This window comes from Rousettus aegyptiacus, unplaced genomic scaffold (genome assembly GCF_014176215.1).
Source record: "Rousettus aegyptiacus isolate mRouAeg1 unplaced genomic scaffold, mRouAeg1.p scaffold_m13_p_16, whole genome shotgun sequence".
NCBI lineage: Eukaryota > Metazoa > Chordata > Mammalia > Chiroptera > Pteropodidae > Rousettus > Rousettus aegyptiacus.
Genome location: NW_023416291.1, coordinates 7,684,531 through 7,701,241, shown reverse-complemented (window position 1 = coordinate 7,701,241; position 16,711 = coordinate 7,684,531). Strand labels below are relative to the sequence as shown.

General features: G+C 33.0%; 1 long non-coding RNA gene across 3 annotated transcripts in view; it reads left to right on the top strand.

Annotated features, from left to right (window-relative positions):
- Nucleotides 1-3,351, top strand: part of LOC107516236 — a 141,171-nt gene extending 137,820 nt beyond the window's left edge. For all 3 annotated transcript variants that reach the window (XR_004954848.1, XR_004954846.1, XR_004954847.1), the window contains one exon: nt 1,232-3,351. This is a non-coding gene — a long non-coding RNA (uncharacterized LOC107516236). The remainder of the gene's footprint in view (nt 1-1,231) is intronic.
- Nucleotides 3,352-16,711: the final 13,360 nt, after the last annotated feature.

The window sequence follows — 16,711 nt, the reverse complement described above, 5'->3', positions numbered from 1 at the left end:
TAAAAAAAAATTAAGTATAGATCTGCATTTAAAAGCATGTAATGTGTATTTTACATTTTAAGTTACTTTCTAACAGGCCAGTGAATATGAACAATTAGTCACATTATTAATAAATGAATGAATAGGAAGAGACTTAAACAGTACAATTTATATATCAGGCAGAATCATTCTGCTCTTTAAACTTAATTTCCATGAACGCATTACTGAAAGTCATATGCCTTCCCAGACATTTCTAAAAATTCCAGAGAGGTAACATTATCTGAGTCCCACCTAGAAGGGACCTCTTGCCTCTGCTGAATTAATTTAATTTAAGGCTATTCTCATTATTCTGCATGCATTATTACTTTTATATCCTCCGCTGCCCAGATGGAGAACACCACTGTTTAAAAATAGAAATAGTCGTAAAGTAGTGTGAATTATAAAATAGCACACACATACAATTACTTGTTAAAATAAAATATATTCATAAAAAGCACATACGTCTGCCAATGGCTTTAGTGGATACGCAGATGAGATCCATAGCTTGTCAACTACACATGAAGTTGAATATTGGACATACTTGTTCATAAACATTTGTTTAGAGTTTTGCTCAAATCAGCGTTTGCCCTCCCTCCATGTCGCTATGATATGCTACTCTCTTGCTCTCTCAATCCTTACTTGTCTGTTCTGTCTTCTTCCAGGCATCTTAGCAAGAAAACAACAGGCTAAATAACCAATCAACCAAGTAAAAAATCCCTATTCGTCCCATGTTCTTACCCACACACACACACTCTCAATTACAGTCCCAGCTTTCGGCCTCTTTAAACGATCAGATAAGACCACCAATTACATGAAGAAACCAGCAGGTGAGGAAGGTAGAAATCATTCTAGTAGGGAAAACTGATTTAATCATCAGGAGGAGGGATCGAGGCTATGCAACAAAACTAGGTAACACTATGTTTGATAACTTTGTGGTTTGTTGGATCATTGTGCAGAATGGCCTGCCCAGTTACGGTGGTAATGGACAAGCGTAGCAGCCGCTGCCTGGTGGGGGTTGCATGGTGGTCAGGGCCAAAGAACCCTCAAGAATAAAGACCGGGAGGAACAAAACAAAGTAAGCATTCTAGGTTATCAGAAGTTCTAGTTAAGGGCAAAGAATATAGAATGGGCAGTGGAGAAGCAAGGTTATGAGTGTCGGCTGTAACTTCGAAACTATAGTTCACCTTAATAATTCTCTTGTAAATTTCCCCAGAAAAAAGACATTGACCAGAATCCTGGAATAGCTCTTTCCAGAAGATATAAACTGATTATATAAAACAAGTGGACACTACAGCTCAGCACGTGATTCCTCCTTCAGTCCCAAGGTATTAGTTCCTTTTGCCAAGAATAAAATTCCTTCCTAGGGCTTATCAGTACCCAATAACTGAAAGAGGCAAGGAGAAGAAGAGATAGCTCAGGAAATCTGTTTAGGGTCATCCCTGCTTCATAACCGCCAATGACACTGATGAGGCCAATGTACTGAATTACAGTCCAACTTCTCCACGTAGCCACTCCTGCTCCTTTCACTGCCTCCTCCGCATTGTCCTCTAGATACTCCCTACCGTCCCACTTATGTACAAACCTCCATCTCTGACAATACAGGGTAAATAGTGAATAATTTACATGTCTGATGCCTGTAGATTTGGCAGGAGCCCAATAAATAACACTGATCGTCTCTCTGAGTTCTAAAGCATTAAGAAACAGACATAAGACTCACAGATAGAGATAAAATGCATTTTTTAACCGAAAAAAGGCAAGATTATAACTTAAATGTGTGGCAGTAAAAGGCTTCCTCATGCGGTATTCACAGTTGAGCAGTCTCTCTTTCTTTGAAGCTGGTTGGGTAACTGTAGGCTTTCTGTTTATAGAATTGATTTTTGACCATAATTTAAATTTCTGGGATGAAGAAACAGAGAAGACTACATCTTTTTTGAAAGCAAATAATTCCTGAGAAGGAAAGGAAGAACAGAGCAGGCTGAAGTAGTTCCAACTCCTACATTTATTCAATTTGTTTCTCATCTCCTTAGAAAATATGCATTTTTTGTTGTTGTTGTTTTTTAAGAGGCAGAAAGCTTGAGCTGAGGTGTGAGATAAAGAAGTCAATTGTATTGACACTGATTTTTCAGATTACACAGGATCTGTGAATATGATTGTTGATTCCTGTACCTATAAAAATCTTTTATTAACCTACTCATTTGAGCGTAGGAGATTCCCATGTGCGTCTAGGGTTTATTCTTAATCTTCTACTTCAATACACATAGCTACACAGCTTTGTTTTCTGTAATAAAGTCTGCCAAAACTCATCACAACACAAGAGGATACTCTGACCTAAACCTATATCTTTGCTTCTCCCTACAATCAGTATAGTAATGAAGTTTCAATGCCTTTTTGTTTCTTGCCTCAGCTTCTTTTATTGTTATACAGACTGCATTGTAAAAACAAACAAGTAACACTAACAATACCAACTCATTCACTCCACCTTTGCTATATCTTTGCAAATTTTACTTTCGGATTTTGCTCATATTTGAAATTTCAACCACTATTTGAATAGAAGAAATATGTCAGTTCATAGTAACCTTTATTTTCCTTGCAGTCAATTAGCATTTGTTTTCGTCACTTTTTTTCATAATTTTCATTACCATATTTGATTTCACTGCAGTTAGTGCCTAATTAACACTTATTTAATAACTGAATGATCATTGAATGTGTGATATTTCTTATGACCCTGGGTTATTAATCTCAAAATATTGTTGTTGTTTAGGGATATATCTCTGTAACAAGAGAATTAAAAGGATTTCTAGGTAAATGGTAAATTGGAAGGAGTCAAAGGATTATTATCAAAATCGATGCTTGTAAAAAGGCACACAAACAAGGCAGTGTATTTCATATAGTATTTTTTAAGAAATGACTAAAAAGGAGCCATTTAATTCTTTTAATATAAATCAGAAAAGGACTTTAAATAGTAGAATATTGTCATATAGGTGGACCAGAGGCGAGGCCATTATAGGAGGTAGAACTAATGGCTCATCCACTTGACAGTTACTTAAACTCTTTGATTTTCATATCCTTTATTTTCAGTACGATAACTAAAGAAGGTATACAGATGGCAAATAATCATAGGAAATGATGCCCCACATATAACGGCATCAATGAAATGCAAATTAAAACAACAGTAAGATACCACTACACACCTAATTGAATGGCCAAATCCAGAGCTCTGTTACAACCGGGTTTGGTTGAACACATGGAGTGATGGGAACTCTCATTCATTGCTAGCTGGAATGGAACATGGTACAGCCGCTTTGAAAGGCAGTTTGGATGTTTCTTATAAAACTAAACATACTTTATATGATTCGGCAATTAGATAATATTATGTATGTTATTATATATTATATAATTGTGTGTCATGTACATTTTTACATTATATAATTACGTTATATAATTATGTATAATAATATGTATGATAGTATGTATAATATACATTATATTTTATAGGCAGATGCTGCAGCATGTATTTGAGTTTTACTTAATTGTATTTCAGTCATTCATGTTTTCTATTTATGGGTCATATCTTTATGAGAAAGAAACACAAGAATGATCAAGATTTTCACTCTAACATTATGATCGAGGTGGAAATTTTTAGGATCTCCAATAAGATAATTTATATAATTGTGAAATTTTAAAAGTAGAGAAAACATAATTTGTCTTTATTATTTTGCAGGTAGTGAATTGTTCTTCAGTCGTAAAGTGATTTTTATTATATTTTGCTATTTAGAGGCAAAGTCATAACTAAAACTAAAACCTTATACAGTTCACCCCATGTTATACGCATATAAATATTATGCATTAAAATTGCTACTCCAGGCAAAATACATTCATGATTGAAGAGGTAAGAATGCCTCTTTGGGTAATTCATTAAACCAATACCACATACCCAAGTAAGAACTTATTAAGATAAAACCCATTTATTAATTTTTAAATTATATGGACATTATTTGCAATAGTGAAAGGATTCACAGTCCTCCAAAATAATTCTGATATGAGAAAATGTGCTCATAATTTCTTATCATGCCTTACTTTATTTAGATTATTAGTTTTATAAATCTCCTTTAGTTCGCGTTCATTTCATATCACTTCAATTTCCTTTAAATGTACAAACATAGCTTTGAGACCAATATATACCACAATCACTCACAAATTGTCAGTTATTTTGATCTGTGTGAGTTTATCTGAATTTAATATATGTAATTCAAGTTGAAATGAATTTGAGGAGTATTAATTTGAAGGCTGCTAGCAATGTTACCTCATATATGAGCAGAATATTTGCTGATAATAAATAAGAAACATTAATTAATTTTAAATAATTACATAATACTTCTAATTCCAAGTTATCTGATATATATTTTACACCCCAATTAGAGATTGTCAGATCAGAAACAAAATTGTTGTTATTAGCAATTATGTAAGCCTTGTCTCTTTTTCTGTTTTAAAAGTTTTCTAATCTCTTTTTACTAAACTACCGACCATGTGCATTTGCAATATTATAGTCACTTTTATTCCTAGATCAATCATAGTAGGTGGAAAACCGTAGGAGAGAAGGAACAATTAGGGAGATCAATTTATAAACGATATAAATGTACTATACACCAATGTACTGTATACTTGAGACTAATAAAATAAAATTTAAAAAAATCGTTTCTAAAAAAATGTCCATTATAAATGCTAGTTTAATAGTAAAACAAACCAGCCAACAATTATCGTACATTGTAAAGACTGTATAAATAAATAGAAATAGGGCTCCCCAAGGCTCAGAGAAGATGTGCCAACTCAGAACTTCCCTCAAGAAGTGGATGGACATAAGAGTAGAGGTTTGAAAGTAAGTAGGAGTTTCACGCAATTCTATGCAGGATGAGGTAGCACCACTGTAACGAGCTAGGACATACGAGAGACGTCCCTGGCAACCTGCGTTAGGACATCACTCAGCAACCAACTGAGGCTCGTTAAAACTGCAATTATGAGAATGGTGTTCGAAAACGCTGCATAATGTAATAATATAGAAAGGCTTTTGTACTTTCTGATAAAGAACCTGTGTGTTTTTGTGTGCTAAATACAATTCTAAAAATATAGTTATTTTATTGCTACCCGTACAAATAAATCACTAAGAAAAACCCCACAATATCTTGATACCATATATCTCTAGAATTTATTTTTTACTTTGTGGCTTTCAATTTCAGAATAATTTCTATATTTGAATTTAACATAATTTATTTTATTGCTACTTATAAGGTCTCATGGCATACTTCATTTCTAAATATTTCTAAAGCTTAGAGCAATTGCAATCCTTCATATGCTTTACATAAGAAGACATGAATATATCCCATGAGAACTGGTCTAATGCTTCAACTCATTTCAGTAGATTTGCCTTTAGGTTATGATAAATACTTTTTATTTCTGGCTCTTGACACCTGTGGTAGTATATTAGTTTCCTTCATTTTTAGCAAGAAATCATTGTGCTGAATTTTGAAAGCGATTGAAATGGGAGAAGTCCATAATTAATTACATAATTTATTATCTAAGTTAATTTGTAATTTTACAATTATATAAATGAAAACTCACCAGGCTACACTGAATAACTGAGTGACTGCATAACACCTCTGCCATAGTCAGGAGGCTGGAATATCAGAAAACCAGCTTTAGCTACAATAGCAATAGGCTAAGAACATCAGACCCGAAAAGGACCCTTGCCATCAAAAAATGTATTTCTCCCTGTCATTTTTCTATCTATATTAACATGAAATAAATTTTGAAAAGCTATCTGGAAGAGGATTGAAAGAGGGCCAATAACATCTGAAATTCTAGCTGTTAGGGGCAATGGGAGATGTTTATAAACATTTCGGTCGATCAAGTACAGGAAGGAATTCTGGAAGGGCTATGGAATCAGTATTAATGAGTCCATACATTATCTCTCTATAGTCAGCTTCTTTATTAAATTTCTATATATATCCTTCCCCCCCACCCCCGTATTTAAGCTTCTTGATAACAGCAGCAGCAAAAAACAAAAACAAAAACAAAACCCCAAAAACAAAAAAACAAAAACAAAAAACAAACAAAAAAACAAACCAAGAGTAATACGACGCAGTTATAGCATCTATAATTAAAAACAGGCACCCAGAATTCTCCCAAGTCAGTGTAATACAGTTAAACAATTTCTCCTCTGGTTCAGTCATAATCCCATTTCGATTGTTTATAACCTCTCCACTAAATTCATTTTAACACCAGCAAATTTGATAATAAAGAAAAAAATCTAGGAAGGGCAGTATAGATACACAAAAATAAAAGCTTAATCAATATAAAATGTACATTAAAAAGCAAGAAAACGATTATGAGTACGTGTGTCTGCCTTTATTCCCTTCCTCCATTACCATGTTACCTCCACCCTCCACCAGCTGACCCTACGACCTTTGGAGTAAGTCAAATCTTTGGTTCTGCAGCATGGGGTGGTTTTTTGTGCACTGTATACCATTGTTCTCCATTAATATCTTTCAAGGGACATTGATTATTGAAGCAATTAGAGGCATTTGAGGATTAATTGAATTCCAGAAATATACCTCCATTTCCAACTTGGCAACAATACCATTCTAATCCCTTTATAATCAGGGTCCATTTCCCAAGCCAACTCCATTTTTTCCTGTTCTATTTTGATCATATATAGTCCAAAACGTCTATGCGACTCTATCAACAACTCCTCGGATGTAACCACTATTGGATACTCTGGTACATTCATGTCTCCATTGGGTACAAGCAAAGTCCCCAACAGCAGTGATGGAAAACACCAAAAAAAAAAAAAAAATAATAATAATAAATAAAAAATAAATTAAGTAGCTTATTAGATGTAATAGACTAAGATCCCTCTCCCATTTCCTTGGTTTGGGAGTCAGATGCATTGTCTATAAGAGAAAGAACATTCTCTATTAGCTGTCACTTTGGTAGCAGACCCTCTCTAATACTCAGTTCCAATGTTAGCCATCAAAGACCTTGCAAGTGAACAGTGCTGTCTGAGACACACTATTTGCCCAATCTGCTATGGTAGTTTATTTTAGCTTAGTGTGCTACATGGTCTGACCAGGGAATATTTGAACACAAGTTGATTTTCTTTATAAAATGAAGGCTTTCTTTGGCATACTATTGTGTAGAATTTCATGATGGTGTTTTAAGATCCATAATTGTTATTGCCAGCAGAATTGTGTTGGTGAGGAAGACCAATTAAGATAAGGAAAAGGGGAAATTACTGTGCCCTTCTTGATAGAAGGAGACTAATATACTTGATCTGGCACAGGATGACTGTCTGGTCTCCTTAAGATATTACGGTATCAATTAGAGTGTTCATCATTTGTCTTTGGAGATAGCAGATTAGACAGCTAGCAGTAGCAGTAGACTGATCACCAACAAGAGAGAAAATTCCTGTTGTTGACTCGCTGCATAATCTCTGTTCCTGTCACCACGGCAAATGCATGAGCCATTTGATTAAGTGCTGAGACAACTGAAGGCATATGGTTTCTGTTAAGAAGTCATATTGTTTACCTGATTATTGAGATGTTCTTCAAGATAAGGGATAAAAATATAAGGCATTTATATGCAAACAAGTATTTTCATAGTCTAGATCCATTAGTGATGTTTATTCACTGTATTTCTACCTACGTTTCTTATTATTGATTTATACGAGTCACCACTGATTGTTCCTGAAAACAATCAACCAACATTCAAAAATCACTGTAGATTTAAATCTTCAGTGGCAATCTTTCTTTCCTGGTAATGAGGACTGCCTTAAAATACTCCTCGATGTCCCTCACCTACCTGTCATTCAGGGCTGCCTAAAAAATGGGGCTGAATGATAGTAGTGGTCGTTTTATATTGAGGAATCTGGACTTTCAATCTCATTTATCTTAGGTCAGCATTCAATCTGTCTTTTATCTACTGTTTTAATAATTCAAATCACTCTCAGAAAATCCAGGTAGCATTTTTTTATATGAGATGTCTAGTATGTGCACTCATATCAATAAATTTATTCTGCTTTCATTTGTTTTTCACTCCTTGTTCTAGAAGCCTCAGAATTTATCCCCACACATATTTTTCTGTGTATTTCCCCTTCTAAATCTTGTATCTCTTTTACGGGTGAGCCTTTTATTCAAAGCACAGCCTAACAATTAGGCCTCTGTACTATGTTGACTTTTTTGCCTCTAATTTAAGTCTGGGACAATGGAGGCTGACATGGGAAGGCCTGACTTGCTCTTGAGAAGGAATGTCTTGGGTGATTTATTTGTCAGAGAGGAAGGTTGGCTAATTCCAGCAAGAGAACTTTGGTGTGGGTTTGGTCTTTCAAAGTACTCTGAGTCATCCACATTTTCTAAATGCCATTATTAAAACTTGGGGATCAACCTAGTTCCATAAATTTTCTAACTTTCACTGAAGATATCTGGCAAATTGAACCTATATTGTAATTCATCAACCCACAAAATGAGGCTTGGAATCTAATTTTCAGGTTCAGCAGCCCTATTGTTATGAGAGATGAAATAATGATTTTATGTTAGTCATAGAAACCCTCAGATCTTCTGACTTTGCTATGAGTTAAGCTGATGCCCTTCATTTTCCACATTTTAAGGTTTTCCTGATTGATCAAAGAACTCGGACTTCCCAAAGTCTTTTCTTTCCTTGCACAACTCCTAATGATGTTTTGCTGCAAAGATCTGGTCACCAAGATTTGTCTTCGACACCTTATTTTACTCCATTTTAGTTGCTCATTAGTGATAATCTAAGTAACTAACCAAAGGCCTTAATGGACTAACTTCCTTCACTTTAATACCTTCAAAGATAAAGAGCAAATTCCAACTTCCCATTTTCTTGAGAGTCTATGGCTAATAGCGGTTATTGATATCAATTATTCAATTATGTGATTCTTTTAGTTAGCCATATCACCACCTTAGCTATTTAGAATCATAGCTACCTTAAGAAATCACTGCAAAGGTAACATTTCTAGAAACAGCTATTAATCCACACTGTAGAACTGGATTAAGAGAACTGCCTGCTGGCTCGCAAGTAGGAAGTTTTACAACTATGAAGTGCTGTTTGCAGACTCAGTTCACCTCTGCCAAGGAGAGGAAGCTTCAAATTTGAAGCTGTCTCTAAGATCAGGGCATGAGTACAACAGCCACTGGATCCAAAAGCATATTTTATGTTCCATTATCTGTATCTTCAAAATGGTGTCTCTTTCTACATGGAACTTAATCCTTTCTCGAAATCCAATGGCTGAAATGATGCCATGATTACTTAGTAAAAAGGTCTAGGCAATGTAGTTTATACATCTACTCTTCTATGAGAAGGTTCGTTTAAAAGGGATCAGAGGAAATATTGGGTAAACCAATTTATATTATCCACATAAAATATTAAATGACTGTTACTTAGCAGATATTTTACAAGTTTTACAATTTATATGCGCAAATTTTAAGGTCCTGTATTTTTTTTTTGGAATAATATATAGTTTTTGACTAAAAGGAAAAGAGAAAATGATAAATTTATCTTTATAGACTAATAAGGAACATTCTTAGGTAGGTCTTCGTTACTTAAAGAAAATGGAAAAAAATGATATGTGGTCAGGTAGAAGAATCTGTAAACAGGAGCTAGTTAGTTTTTTCACCTGGTTCATAATTTAATAAAAACAAAATTCCACAATAAAAACTTGTCTTTTTTGTAATGATTTCTGATATCGTAGTATCTTATATTTAAAATATTTTATTATACCACTAATGATTACTAGAATATTGAAGAAATATGTCCAGTTTCAAATAAACTTTAGCACACTTTTGTCAAAGACTTATATGATAAAAATCCTGTTTCAGTTTGTTGGAGAAGAAGAAAAAAGTAGTCAAGAATAAATAAGGGTCATAAAAGAGATAAAATATGAAATTCAAAGAATTGCCAAAACAGAATACAGAACTAAATTTCATAAATATTAGGAAAAAAACATAAAAGCAGAAATGGAGGAAGATAAAAAACAAAGATAAAATGGAAAGACAATAGGTTGAGAAATAGCCTTCAAGTGTTTTCAAGGTGGCCCTGATAATTTATTTATCAAAGAGGCAGAAAGTAGGCCCTAGTAACTTGGCTTGAAGATAGAAATAAAACCTAACTTGTGAAACAATAATAAATTAAGGGAGAATTTTGAACTTAGCAAATTATAGCATATATTTTTATAAGAGGGAGAAAATTTTATATATATTTTTTTAAAATACAGAGGGAGAAAAGGGGAAGATTTCTTAAGAGGTAGAATAATGTGAAATATTGGAAACTAGTATTATCCTAAGGAAATGCAATTTTAAATTCAGAGCTATCTACCACTTTTCCCCCCCGGTATCAAGACTTGTAATAGAAATAAAGACCTATTCTATTTAAGGTAAGAATATAGCATTAGCCTACATCATGAAGAGTTTCCATAAAGAGGTTTATTATTTTAAATGGCAAACTATCATCTGCATGAACTTCTTAGCACAGGAACAATAACAGTGAACAATTACTGTTGTCTTCAGAGCCTGTATCTGATGTTAACTGTATGAGGGACCACAAACTGTATGATGATTATAATGATACTGAGATTCATATAATCCTTTTCAAAAAATGTTTCTCACACATTATCATATTTAGTCTTCACCAAAATCATGTATTTTTATTTTATTTACCAAAATCAAAGGGACTCTCAAGAATATTAAAGTTATACTATAGTCCTAATGACTTTATATTGAAATGAAATTATTGACAAATCACACATACATCTTATAAAGTAGATATCCCAAGTTCAATGTTGGGCAGATTTGTGGATGCCTATTTCCTACTAAATGATACTATGAAATTTCACATAATAAAATCTTATATAATAAAATGCTTTTTTTTTTTTTAATATCCGTGTAGCATAGATCATCATTTGAAGAATGCAAAACATAACTCTTGCCAACTGAGGCATGTAGCATATAATGTAGGTTTTGGAAAACATAAAACAGTAACTAAAACGCTTTCTTATGAGAAATGGCTGCATTTATACCAAACGTCAATCTACATAAAACGAGATTTAAAATATATGGTGGACAAGTGTGATGACTGACTTCATCAATGGGCAGCTGTGATCTACAGGTGTTTCTAATTAGAGGATGAAAGAACATTTTCGGTCCTAATATTTCTATTACTTTGTCTTATACAGTAATTTAAAAATAGTGACTATTTAGCAAAGATCGCTGATCCAGGTAGTTTTTGATTAGTCATAATAATTGTCTGTGATAGCACACCAATAAAAGAAAAAGTCATAGACAATATCCATAACAAGCCAAGAGTTTTATAAGAGGGAGAAAATTTTATATATTTTATATAACCTACTTTAAAAGAACTGTTTTTTTGTTTTTTTTTTTTTTTTTTTTTTTTGCTGTGAGTAAGAACTGAATAGCATGACTTTGTAATTATTTGAGTCATTTAATTTTTTGAGATCCAATGCTAATTAATAATAAAATATCCCCCCAAATTGAGTTCAATATGGAACTTTTATCTAAAATGTTTCAGTTGATAATTGGTCAATAACTCTCATTTTGGCTGTGCTTATTATATTCCAAACACTAAACTAAGTTCTTCCAGTGGATTATCTCATTTAACTCTCAAAACAATGTTATTACAAACTCTATTACAATCCCCAGCAGGGACAATGAAGGTTAGAATACTTAAAACTATACTCAAGGCTATAGAAATAGTATGTTAAAATGCCGGGATTAATGTCTAGGTCCTATGATTTCACAGTTTCTCATCTTAACCAGCACTGTCTGCTGCCTCCCATCATTCTCTCAGGTTCTCAATGTGTATGTGGGGTGAGGTCAGGGGCCTCCCAAATCTGAGAGAATGGAACGATGGGTTTGTTTAATAAGGATGCTAGTTTCTGTCCATGTCTCATTTGGTTGGTCTGCAATGTTGAAGACGAGTTGATGGTTTGCTTTCATAATGTTCTAGACACAGGGCCTTTCAGGAAAATAATATATCTCTAAACTGTCTCTCACACGAAATGAGGTGATTATGTTTACATAAATTTTTACTTAGCTAAGAAATACTACAAGGATAAATGGAGTTATAGAAATGACTTTTATGATCAAGTTCTTATATACTTGACATGATATTTTTATTATTAAATTTTAAGTTACTGTGATATACAGAACAATATTTTGGCTATAACCTTAGACTTTTGGGGTCACATCTCAAGGCTGCAGGCATATAATGACTATCATGTGAGCTGGTTGAACTGTCACATGATATAGTCAAAAGATACACTAAACACATAAAAACTGAAGCATTAGAAATAACATTTATCGTACTATAAATTTTAAGTTTTAAAATTATGCGTGGCTGTGTCTCAGAAAGGCCACGTATGCTATGTGCACCTGTTTAAGAAAGTTTTATTGTGACATTAAAGTGTTATGATGCTGTAAGCCTGGGTAAATTAGAATATTTAAAATTTAAAATTTCAAAACAATTTTTTCAATACATTTCAATGTTTTACTCAAAAGTTTAGAAGCCAGATTTAACCAATGCAATTTTAGAAAAAAAATGTGTGCCATGTAACCTAATAGCCAAAGCCAGAATTCACCCTCAAACTTATCAACCAAATCAGAGTGTCTATTCAAAAAAATCTGCCTTCGTTTTTCAATTTGAAACATGCTAAGTCATGCTTCTGTAACAACCATCTGGTTTCTGATTCCGGTTCCAATACAGATAGGCTGGGCTTGGACCTTGCCATGAGTTTGTTACCTGGATGTGATAAGGTGCCACTACCCTCCGTATTTCCCACCTCTCTTCACCTTGCCTTCTCCCACGGGACTCTGCCCCAGTACGGTCATCAGGGGATAGGAGAGGTAAGGTCAAGAAATACAATCTGTCATTATAGTCATCACATTTTACGATATACTATTCTTACAAGGAAAAAATATGCTGTTTTGTTGCCCTTAAGAGTGGCATCTATAAAGGGAAGAAGACACACTATTGTGAAGGTTAAAGGAAGCCCCACAAGTATTAATGTTTTAAATTGTTCTTGGTTTAGCACCGCAATATTTTTGCTTCCCGTGGGCATAACAGAAACATTCCTGACAAGAGGGATGCCTTCCTTATAACGTTGGGGAGGGAAACAGGGGAAGAGGCCTCTGAATGAGAGGGGAAGGAAGGAGATGCCTAATGAAACTTGTCTACAGGTGCAGCCTCAGGAAAGTCCTTTTTAGGGAAAAGTCTATACGGAAGTTAAGGACCTGGAAGGTTATTCCCACAAAACTCTGTGCCAACTTGGATACTATATTGACCTCAGAATAATTTGAGATGAAGAATGAAAGTGTTAAGAAGAGTTAAGTGCGGAGATGAAGAACGAAAATGTAACTAAGTCAATTCACTAGAAATTTTGCTTTTAATTCTATTTAATATAATAGTGCAATGTTGATAGTAACTCTAACATGGATTGTGATTAATAGTATAACAAAATATAAAGGTTTTTTTTTTTTTGACAAAACAAGTTTACACATTGTTTCCATGTTTATTATCTTTGGGGAATAGTTAATTTTATCCCAAAAGGATTACATTAAAATGAAAATATGAGGCACAGTTTGTACTCAAATTCAAATGCTTGGTTTTAAGAAGTCAAGCAATATGAATAATAGAGATTTTTCTGAAAAAAGTCAATGTACGAGTCAATGTATGTGTCATTATTTCATAATTGAAATAAAATAAATGCATGTAACTATATAGAACTATGAAGAGGGATATATTTCATAACATATATTTAAAATACAGTAATTTCATAGTCACATACTGATTAAATAATCAACCAGAAATAAAAGTTTAAAAATATGGTTGAATGAATAAAATAGCTACTGCTTATTTTCTTTTTTTTTCTATTTTTTTCATTATATGTTTTATCTTGTTACATCCAGACAAATTTGATAGCACACACATTTTTGTAGACATCCCCTTGCTTTTGGAGCAAATTTAGAATTATCAAGAGAAAACATGTGTAAGATCATGCCACCAAGGAGAATGACAAATGGTCTATTCATTATAATTTTCATTTAAATTGAAGCTCACTGACAATACAAAAACAACCCCAGCGACTACAAAAACGAAAACCTCAAGGGTTCGATTCTAAACACAGTGTAGTTTATGTTTATCTAGTTTTAATTTATTTTGATATGATTTTGGTGGTCACTCATGAAAATATAGCAATCACAACATCTAATTTAAAACTGTAATCACATTTAAATAATTCATAAAGCATATTTTTCAGTTTTTATGAAAGATAATCAAGTTTTAATGCCACTTGAAATGCCTTTTTATCCCTTAAGTAACCTCAGTATGAATCTAAACTGTACCTGACCAACAAGAGAAACAGAAACGAACGTTGTCTTGCTGGTTTGATGAAGATGCTGCAGAGAAAATAGGGGAGGATTCTTTCCCCAAAGGAAAATAATTGTAAACACTGTCTCATAGCGATAGGTATTTGATAGCTCACACTTGTCAGGTTTTTATAGGTTTTCTCATAAGCGGATTCAATTTGTTCTTGAAACACAAGTGGAATCTGCTGTTTCTATTGAAAACATTATAGTTTTTCCAGCATGCAATTTTTCCACAGGGAAGTATATAAGATGCCCCCTGAATTATGTAAAATACATTTGTATTCATTTAATCAATTCCGTTTAAAATGTGGTTTAGGTTGAGAACTGTTTGAAAACTTTAAAATGATATCTGGTCACCTGGGAATTTAGCATCAGAATATAAGTTATGGCATGAAAAATAACGTTAATGTTATTTTTGTCAAGACTTTTGTTCAAACTAAAATGTATATTATTGTCACTAACTTTCAGTATGTGATTCTCCCTTTCTGTGTTTCTTATTTGCAAACTCGGGTTAGAGAATAAACATTTCATTTATTTTAATTAAAAAAAATAAAATAATCTAAATAATTGGTGCATTGCTTACTTGGACTTTAAGCGTCATCTCCATAAAAAAGGTTTATATTTTTTATTTTATAGGCTTTTTTCAGTTGTATTAATTGTTATAGCTATGAAGCTTTCATTTGCTCCTTTTTATTGATTTATCTTTAAGTTTTTCAAATAGTTATATGGTTTCTCAACAACTAAAAGTCATTTTGTAGTCTGAGAAAACATCAATTAAAATTTTTTTTATACCTCCACTCTGAGCATTAAATCTATTGAAATTTTATATCCTTTTAACTTATTATTTTCCCATTATTTCCTAGTTCTGTTGATGGAAGAAACATCCAAATCCACAGAGAATATTCCTAAAGGTTTATTTGAGCCAAACTGATGACTGCAGGAGAGCAAAGCCTGTAAGGCTCTGCTCTAGAGGATGACAGTTCTGTAGTTTCTATATTTCTAGAATGTAGCTGGAGACAAGAATGGAGAAAATGTTTTAAGCTCTTTCTAAGAAAACAGCAACATTCAAAAAAAGAAAAATACAAACAAAGTGGTCCTAATAGCAGTGAGAGATCCTGATATTCTAGCTTAAATTATGAGTTTGGTAAATTAATGAGATAATTGTATAGCATTAGGTTGGGATTTTATTTTAATTTTTAATAAATTCACATATAATGACAAAAGAATTCTGTAGAAGAGGTATGGATTTTTTTTTTCATTCCTACTGTAATGTAAAGCATGTACTACTCTTGAGAAAAAAAATATAAAGAGCATACTTTTACTGTCCTGACTAAATCAATGTTAGCAAAATTCATTCTAAGACCACTTAGAAGAGGCTAGATCCCAATGTTGTTCTTTGACTGTACATGAGTGTAAACTGAATATAAATTGCTTTTGCAATGGATTTGGAAGCTTTTTTACAACTATCTTGTCAATTTTATTGGCAGAGATGCCTAGTGAAGACATTTTATTCAAAATTTCTCTATGAGAAAAAGACTAATAATGGCAAGAATATGGAAACAGTATGTTAAGAGATTCTAGTCTATTTTTTTCCCCAGTGCTGTGAATCTTTATCGATTTGTTGTTTGTTTGTTTAGTAGTACAGAAGCTTTCTCCTTATATGGGTTAAAAATGAATGCTGAAGCTCTTTATTCTATCAGAGTTTCTCTGTATTGTTACAATGCTTCACTGGGTTCATTATAATTATCTCTAATTAATATCTAGAATTCTTCACATTTATATAGGCCAGAAGAAACCAATAATGAGTTTTATAAAACGTGCACTAGCATTTTAGTCTTTTCCACAATTATTAGAATGAGAGAAAAAAAAGCTGATTTTAATAGAACTGGTTTGAATTAATACACATAACTGAAAATATTACTGGTATATTCAAGAAAGAAAAGGTAAATCACAAGTATTATAAAAATATGGGGTTAAAGTCTTTCATCATATATGTGATTTTCTATGAAATTAAAAAAATATATATGAGCAGACATTTCACACAAAAATGAATAAATGCACATAGCCAGTAGAAAAGTTTTAAAAATAAAAAATAAAATAATTTCATTATGAATACTACTGGGTCTGCAGAGATCTAATCGAAGGGAATTATTTTCCAGCTTTAAGATCCACTGGAACATACCTTGCCTGTTTTAGACTTGCGTGGGACTGGCCCATCGTCCCTTTCTTCATTGCAAGGT